Source organism: Mustela putorius, unplaced genomic scaffold (assembly GCF_011764305.1).
Source record: "Mustela putorius furo isolate JIRA1106 unplaced genomic scaffold, ASM1176430v1.1 tig00000228_pilon_pilon_pilon, whole genome shotgun sequence".
NCBI classification, from domain to species: Eukaryota; Metazoa; Chordata; class Mammalia; order Carnivora; family Mustelidae; genus Mustela; species Mustela putorius.
This window is the reverse complement of record NW_025421322.1, coordinates 816,127-825,998: the sequence shown is the minus strand read 5'-3', so window position 1 is coordinate 825,998 and position 9,872 is coordinate 816,127.

Below are 9,872 nucleotides of genomic sequence, written 5' to 3'. Positions count from 1 at the left end.
AAGGATACAGAAATATAGATTCCAAGGGATACAAGCACCATGCACCCCAATGTTTATATCAGCATCATCAACAACAGCAAAACTATGGAGAGAGCCCAAATGTCTATCGACTAAAGATTTGTTATATATATATATATATATATATATATATATATATATATACACACACACACACAATGGAATATTACTCAGCCATCAAAAGAATGAAATCTTGCCATTTGCAAAGACATGGATGGAGCTAGAGTATATTACGCTAATCGAAAAAAGTCATTCAGAGAAAGACAAATACCGTATGATCTCTCTCATATGTGGAATTCAAGAAACAAAACAGATAAACATAGGGGAAATGGGAAAAGAAAAAAGGGAGAGAGGCATATAAGCCATAAGAGACTCTTAATGATAAGAGAATAAACTAAGGGTTGATGGAGGGAGGTAGGGGATGGACTAGATGGGTGATGGGTATTAAGGAGGGCACTTGTTGGGGCATCTGGGTGGCTCAGTTGGCCAAGTCATCCCAGGATCCCAGGATTAAGCCCCACATCAGGCTCCCTGCTCAGTGGGGAGTCTGCTTCTCCCTCTCCCTCTTCCCTTCAAACGTGCACCCTCTCAAAATAAAATGTTTAAAAAGAAAAGAAAGGAAAGGAAAGGAAAAAATGGAAAGGGGAACGGGAAAGGAAAGGATAGGAAAGGAAAAGAAAAAGCAAGAAAAAAGGAGGCACTTGTTATGAGGAGCACTGGGTGTTGTACATAAATGATGAATCACTGAATTCTACTCCAGAAAACAATATTGCACTGTATGTTAAATACCTAAAATTGAAATTTAAAAAAATAAAAGATTCTCTTTCTCTCCTTCTGCCTCTATCCCTCCCCTCCACCAAAAAAAAAAGAAAGAAAGAAAGAAAGAAAGAAAAGTGGAAACTAAAGTCATAATATCTCTCCCCAAATTTGGTCTTCCTCCAGTACTCCGTCTTGGAAAATGGTTGCCAGCACCCCAACAGCCATTCTGCTCCTCCCTTACCTGCCCATCCCAACAGCTTCCAAATCCTTTCCAATCCACCTTAAGCATATTGATTAAATCTGACTTCTCCGCAACAGTATTATCTTGCCTAGGTTTTTGCAAGCGCTTCTTTCTGTAGGCCCCCGGGGCTGCCTCTAGAACTTCAGAACTTTCTCCCCCAGCTGACAGAGTGACATTTTAAAACCCATATCTGGTTATGTCATACCCTACCTCAAAGCTTCCCACTGCCCACAGAATAAAATCCGAAAATTTTTCCAGGCCCACCAAGCCCTGCGGATGGAGGCTGACTTCTTCTCTTGTTCTCTCTTGCCTTACTCTGCAAAGTCTGCTTTCTGTTCCTCAGAGGTACACCTTCTCTCTCCCCATGGTCTGTTCCCTCTGCATGACCCCCCCTTCCCTTTCCCACTCCCTCTGCCCCAGTCTCACTGTCTAACCAGCGTTTGCTCACACTTCGGGATGTCTCTCAGAGTTCAGCAAGCCTTTCCTGACATTCTTTTTTTCTTTTTTAATATTTTATTTATTTATTTGACAGAGAAAGATCACAAGTAGGCAGAGAGGCAGGCAGAGAGAGAGAGGAGGAAGCAGGCTCCCTGCTGAGCAGAGAGCCAGATGTGGGACTCGATCCCAGGACCCTGAGATCATGACCTGAGCCGAAGGCAGTGGCTTAACCCACTGAGCCACCCAGGCGCCTCTTTCCTGACATTCTTGTAACATACCTGAAGCATACGGTGCTTCTCCTTTGCAGCACATCATACAAGGGACAACAAATAACTGATTTTGCAGAAGCTATTTAACATCTGTCTCCCCAATTAAAAGTTCCATAAGGGCAGAGGCTCTTCCTGACCTTGTCACTATGTCCTCAAAACCCATCAATGTACTGAGAACGCTTCCAAAGTTTTATTTTGTATTTTCCAATGGGTAGAGCCGTATTAGAAGCAGCTTACATGCCAGATTGAGAAGTTGGCACTTTCTCAGCAGGTAATGGGAATGTGGTGGTGCTTTGAGCAGGGAAGTGGTAGGATATAAAGAGCCACATTACTCTGACAGCACAGTAGAGAATGCACTACATTACCCAGATAAGCAGTTAGTCCAGTCATGTTAGATCAGAACCCAGACTGCCAGAGTCATTTTGGAAGTGGAAATAAACAAGCGGGCAGAGTCAGGAGATGCTGCAAAGTAAAAACCTGCAGGATGTGGTAACTCAGTTTATGGCCTCGTTGTCAACTGGTCGGTTTAACTCTGCTAGTTAGCTGAGAGGAGCTCTGTATTAGATGCCTATGACATAGTTACATGTTGCAAATAGAAGAGAAGAATGTAGAGACTCAACAGGAAGGACTATAGGAAGGGTGCCCAAATTCCCCCCTTGCACCCTGAGAAAATGCAGACAAATAAGATAATTACATTTGCAATAAGTAAATATGCAGATGAATTAAGATAGGAGCAGATAAGTAAAACAATTAGAACTCTCTCCACCCTATCTAGTTTCGAAAAAGACTCATCTGTTGTTGCTTAAAGCAGGTCGACCTGGATGGTAGTAATAAAAAGCCTTTCTTGCTTTGGGCATGCTCTGTTCTCATCAACAAACAACCATTCTTTACATCTGAAACTGAAGTTTAATAAACTTGTTATCATATTTTAAAACATCTACTTCCCCTTATGAAACAAACCTTCATAAAATAGGCCGAGAGCATTCCAAGTGTTCTCTGATAATAGACAGAGACAGGCATTATCAAGTAATCTGGCTGGAGTTACAAATGTATAATAATATTTAAAGTCACTAATCTGAGTGCTTCTACCTTAAAGGCCATTATTTACTTTTAACATTAAAGAGCTTTCCATCATGCACACATAATAAAGGAATGGAAAGTCCGAACAGATCGACAAATGAGATGCCTCTGTGCCTCTTAGATTTTGAGGCTTTTGCCTCTCCCTAAAGATACTTGGAAAATTTAAACTAACTTTCAGGAATGGCTCAGCCCTAAGTGAGATATATGTAAGTATATAAAATGTCAGACTGCATTTCTCAATCCTAGTCTTTCGTTCTGAACTTCTAGTTCATGGGAATAAAATGGCACTCAACACCACACTCTGCAGAAGTATTTTGGGTGCATCATATAGATTCCCAGCCAACAAAAGCTTGTCTGATCAAAATGCTTTGGAAATTTCTTTAAAAATGTAATGTGCAAATCTACAAGTAAACTCAAAGCTCCTCCCCATTTCCCAGTGAGGCTGCAAATGGACTGAAAAAGGCAAATCAGAACTGTAGGCTAAAATGTGCCACAGTTAACCAATTGTAGAGCACTGACTTTTCCAAGTCTCAATCATATGGTGACCAGCTTTCCATGTTTGTGTTAGTGTCCCTCTTATCTTAAAAACCATGATTTATCTGGACAAACTTTTAATAAGGTCAGTGGTTATATCAACAAAAGAATAGTACTTGATCTTGAAATAGGAGAAAAACTCTAAGCAAAGTGCAATTAACGACAAAGCAATAATCCATTCAAACCAAGAGGAAATGGTTTGAATGAAAACAAATGACTTGAATTTTTTAAAAATAAACCATTTTTAAATTATACAAATGCAATTTCCCACTTTTGCTTACTTTGGTTGTATTATTTTTCTATTTACGTGTAAGCCAACCAGAGCTTGATGGCTGATTTCATCACAGAAAAGAATAGCAGAAGGGTGCCATGTTTCTCAGGACCTGCCACAATAGAAATTTTTACATCGGTGCCCACTGGGGTCAGTCTGTGTAACAACCAGAGATCACTATCTTTTTTTTTTTTTTTTTTAAGATTTTATTTATTTATTTGACAGAGAGAGAGAGATCACAAGTAGGCAGAGGCAGGCAGAAATGGGGGGGAAGCAAGCTCCCCGCTGAGCAGAGAGCCCAATGAGGGGCTTGATCCCAGGACCCTGGGATCATGACCTGAGCCGAAGGCAGAGGCTTTAACCCACTGAGCCACCCAGACGCCCCCAGAGATCACTATCTTACATGACTTCCTACCTTGATACAGCACTAATTTCAGCTTTGTGGCAAGCCTGTGAGGTCAATACTATTGTGCTCACTTTACAGATATGAAAACTGAGACAGGACGCCTGGGTGGCTCAGTTGGTTAAGCAACTGCTTTCGGCTCAGGTCATGATCCCAGAGTTGGGATCAAGTTCTGCATCTGGCTCCCTGCTCAGCGGGGAGTCTGCTTCTCCCTCTTCCCCCCTGGCCCCTCATACTTGCTCTCCCCCCACCCCGCTCTCTCTCTCTCAAATAAATAAAATCAGGAAGGAAGGGAGGGATGACGGGAGGGAAGGGAGAGACGCGTGGAAAGGAAGGGAACTGAGATGGATTGGGAAGACAGAAATATTAGGTAATCTGTGAGCACAAAGATGAGATGTCACATAAACTCTGGTCATTGGACTATAGGTACATTCCCCCCACACACTGCTATTTGATAAGTGCAGATCAAAATGTCTGGAATTCCTGATACATGCCTAGATTCTTTATACCCTATCTTACCTTTAAAACCATCTTCATACTCCATCAACAATTCTACTGCCCTTCCAACCCAGTGAGTAGAATCAAGCCTGAAATAAAGAGGTCCACCTATTAACCTTTTAAAAAGACTCAAGAGAAAATATCTAGATTTCTATGAACTAACCACTGACCACATGCATGAGTATTTCAATACTTATAATTTATCCCAAAAAAATGCAATTTCCCCTCTTGACTTGTCTGTTGTGGGTGACTGCCTTCAAAACTAGCTATGGCCAGAAGTAAAGGAAGGAAGCAGTCAGGTCAAGTGAATACACCTGAGCTGCCTCATCTGGGTGACCCCTCCCAGAATCCCACTGTTTGCAGTATCAAACTGAACCCATAAAAATCTTATGTCCAAACTTGTTCTGCCACACCAATGAGCCTCTTCCCTCAAAGAACTGCAACAAGTACTATATGCTGTTTATTCATGTACTTCACTGCTGTTTCAATGAACATTGAATATGGAAAACAAACTATGTGTCAGGCACTGTGACAGGTTTTGGGCAATAAAACTGTTTACTCAAGTGTGGAGCATGGAAAACAATGCTTTGAAGTGTGTTAAGAAGTATGATAGAGAAGAATAGTGTCTATGGTTGGGATGCCTTACACAGAATTAGAAATTAAAGAAAGTTTCCTGAAGGATGGCATGTGTGAGTAAAACTATCATGGATAAATGGGATTTAGTCAAAGGAAGAGGCTACTATGTGCTGGGTGTTTTCTGTCTTCTCTTTTAGCCTCTTAAATACCTCTAAGGTTATCATCTCCATATGACAGATGAAAAAAAACTGAGGCTCTCATGATTCTCATAAGAGCCAACTACTCTCAGAATTCAAAGGCCATTCTGCAAACCCCAAAAGCCCATGTTTCATTCTTCTTTCACTACTCTGCAAGGGAAACACCTTCCTGCAGATTCTGTAGGAGCCACGAATGGACATCAGTGTCAGCTGAAGACCTCCTTCCTGTGTGTTATTGATCTGAAAGATGGAGCAGAAAAGGTCCTGGTGCCAACCACTGGTTGGGCTGCTGTCTAAGGCAACACAATGGTGGTACTGAATCAGAACGAAAGCTTGATTTGGAGAGGCTTTGTTTGGAAAGTGCCCTTCCTGAACCATAGGGGAGCTCTGGGTTCTGCGGCGGGCTGCATTCATACCACCAGTGACCAATCCACCCGCAAACATCTCCATGACTTCTGCTTTCAAAGCTACACATTCTTTGGTATCATAATTCTATTATTTTATACAGGTCGGTCAGTTGTCATCTTGTCTTCTTCCCCAAACTTGGTACCCAGAGACACTGGGAGACTTTCATTAAACCCATCCACTGGCATTAGAAGAGAATTTGAATCCATTAGAGATATTCAGAAGAAAGTACCACAAATCCTGATCATGGGGATGGATTACATAAATAAAATTGTAGTGTAAATTCCTACATCAACAACTTTAACTCAGTGGGCAAACTCATCTGAGTGTGCAAATTCTGACACATTGGTTCAATGAACAGTCTCATCACCTGACAGCTGTACATTCACCAGAATATTTAATTTTGGTGAACGAGAATCTTACAAGACTCCAGAGTTCTTATTCTGAAAAATCATTTCTAATTAAGAAGATGCAGGCATTGTAGGCAATTGGCTAGATCTCAAATTTAGTCCCTGTAACAGTCCCTATAAATCCTAAATGCCAGCTTGTTCTCTCCTGCTGCTTTCTCTTAACTGCAAACTGTCTCAAACATATCGGTTTATTGGGATTTCTGGTGAATTATGTTCCATGTGCTTGAAGGGTCTTTGAACCTTGGTTAATTTTATGTTCATTGAGACCTCCTAGGTGCTGGCACCATTTATGTGCAGCAGAGGACCTCCCTTTCAACAGCAATTACTCACAGTCACAGACAATACTGTCATCTCTCTGACAAGCCTCACTCTGACCCAGGCATCAACCATGAAAGGGAATCCGCCCTTGCAATTTGTCCTCACCATCAGAAAAATGGCATTGTTCTCAGGCTTCTTCTTCCCTCCCTTGTATACTCCCTTCCCTTGTAGCTGCCCATGACTTCATGCTGCTTTGGTTTGCCCAAATCTCCTTATCAGGGCCTTCCTCATGGGAAGAAAATGTGTCCCTAAAGTGGTACCTTCCCTATGGGATTTCTAGGTTCTCTAAGTCAGTCCCCCATCACATTTCCTGTTCTGTTTCCCTCAAAGAGATCACCTCAAGTAGACCAAAAGCAGTTTGAATCCAACATTTTAAAAATGATTAACATAACAATAACTAATCTGTGAAAAAGGACACTGAAACATGAGTAGATTTCTCCTCTGGGAGGTGCCTCCATCCTAACATTTTATCAACCCAAAGAAATTGTCAATCGGGGAGATACATAATTGAACGGGGACAATCTGTCCACAGTCCTCCTCTGTGAAAAAGCTCCAGAAGAACCTGGAGCAGCACCATACCCAGACACTTCCAGGCCACCACTGACCTTTGCCTTAACATAGACAGTAACCCCTACAGGACTGAATCTCTTCCCATGCTCAGGCAAGAGTTAGTTGTGTTGTCATCCTGAAAGAGAACAGTGATGAGAATTTTGTCTCTCTCTATCATTTATTAAATCTTTACTAAATATCTGTCATGCCAGATATGGAGGCTTGAGAAGATCTCCACCAAACTCATGACTGAAAGACCCGCGGATCCCCTTACCCAAGAATCCAACACTGCCACTGGATGCAAACAGCAAGAGGTTTATTGTCACGCAGGTACTGGCGGGTGGTCGGCAGCTCCAGCTAACCGAGCACACTGACCAGAGTGAAGCGGGGTCTTTTATAGGAAGGTACAAACAAGTTTTGGGTGGGGTGCAACTGATTGGTGGACAGTTTGAACTTTTGAAAAAGGCATACTTGGTGTTAGTGGATTGGCCCTGGAAGACCCCCACGCGCGAAGAGAAAAGCGGGAAGGGGAAACAAAGAGGGGAAGTTTGACCTTATTACTGGGCAGAAAGGCATCCTGTCTACGTGACCTACATGACCATGCAGCCCCCTTGCCTACGTGACCTACGGGACCATGCAGCCCCCTTGCCTACGTGACCTACGGGACCATGCAGCCCCCTTGCCTACGTGACCTACAGGACCATGCAGCCCCCTTGCCTACCTGACCTATGGGACCATGCCCCGGCTATTAGGAGGGGGTATCTTGTTCAAACAGGAGTCAAGTGTCATGCCCTAAAAGCCAAGCGGTTACAGAAAGGCAAAAAAGCAGTTACATTGAATTCAACCCTGGGGGAAGGGTCTTTTCATTGCAAGGGGAGGAGGGGTACTTTTACACAACAAAAGAGCAGTTAATTAGTTAACGACGGGTGGGGGGGGGTGTCTTTCAATGACTTTATGTTCTAGGTAGAGACAGCCATGTATTCAAATAAGGACAGCACAGCATGAAAGATGCTCTCCTTACTAGAGCCACACATGTGATCCTATGGGAGCAGATTTACAGAGGACTAATATTCTCCCAGTGATACTGGGAGCAGGGAAGGGATTTCAGGAAAAGGGAAGAGTACATGCAAAGGTCTGACTGAAGCTATGGGAGGGCAAGGCCAGGAGTTCTGTCCACATGAAGAGCATCTAGCTCTTACCCACAGCCAGGCTCCTAATTTTTCTACAGTTGGAAAAGAGGTTCTGCTCTACCCCTCAAAGGTCAGTGAAGATCTAAATCAATTGCCCAGACAACTTAGAGCAGATGGATTAAGTGAGGTACCATAATAAAGAGAAAAAATCCAAAGAACAAAAAACACTGGCCTGGGTACACATATTGCCTTAGCCATTAATTGCTATGTGATTTGTGGTGATTAAATTCTCAGAATTTGAGTTTCCTTATCTATAAAATGATAAAATACACATCTCATAAGGTTTTTTTAAAATATGCAATCATAGAGGTAGTATATGTGAAGCACCTAGCACCCACACAAAAAATCTTATAGCATACCTATTTTCTGATTTCCTCCTCCAGACCCATATCCCTAGGTGGAGAAATGGAGCAGAGATGACTACTTCCAATCACAGCAGAACGAAACAACTCTCAGCACTCAGGTCGGCGGTCTCAGAAGCAATGGAGAAGCAGACAGAAGGGAGGGTCTTATGTGACAAATGAGACCCACATATGCCAGAAATATATCCAAAGGCCACAGGTACATGAATTTGCAATGACCCTGAACCTGGGCTTTACCTCCCATATCTACCCTTTTTCTGGAGCTTTACTCTTTTCTCCTTTACAATTCTTGAGCCCTTATTAGCTAAGACTCTGGTTCTTAAATAATATGTTGAAGGATAGTCAGCTAAGGGCAAAATCCAAGGATATATCAGATAGCTGGGGAAAGCCATCAAAAAGTTAAAAAGAGGCGGGGGAGGTGAAAGGGCACAAAACAAGCTTCACCCACTCCACATCCTCACTGAAGATCAGCTCTGACAGGTGTGCCAGGGTCTCCCAAGCCTGAAGGATAATGATGTTCTAGTTAAGTCCCAGAACTGGAAGAGAACTTTCAAAATCATCAGGATCATTCTCTGCCTCCAGACCCAAGACTACCTAAGAACTATAGCAAAGACAGAAATGTGTCTAATTATTGAAAAGATCTTCATTCCTCATGAGTCACCAGGTGAATTTTGTTTTCTCTTTCCTACTTCCCCAAACTCAGGAAACACATGCATATTGACCTCAACCAGCTCTGAGTGACAAGCAGAGAAAACAAAGCAGTGAAGAATGGGAAAGGGAGGAGAAATGTGTCCAGTTAAATAGGTAAGCTTTAATTGCCCATATGGAGTTAAGCTAGACAACAGTGATAGGAGAGGACAGTTGGAGGTGGGAACATCTGCGTGTGTTAGGTGCTGAGTCTGGCAGCTAGGAAGGCCATGAGGCCATTTAACCCATTTGTTTAATCTTTGGGCTTTGCTAACATTAGTACCAGTTTACTTCCATGATAAAATACCAGTTAGATTGCTCTCATGGGAGACTAGAAGCAAAGCAGCAACCTCAATTCATTCGTTCAGTCATTGGGCACCTATTTTGTATCAAGAGCACATCTAGTCCTCCCCATCATGTTGAGCTCCTAAGTTGGGTGAACATATGAGGATTACTGATCTTGATAAGAGGAACCTTCAGAATCTGAAACACCCCCTCCAGCTGCCCCTCTCTGCTGTGAAAGCAAGAAGTCCTGACATACCCTGCTGCTTCTCTTTTTACTGCTGCTATCAAAACACAGAGCTGGGCACCTGGGAGGTGAACTGATAAATTCTATTGGACCCATAATCGAGAAGGTAAGTTCCCTGACCTCAGGAGAACACTAGAT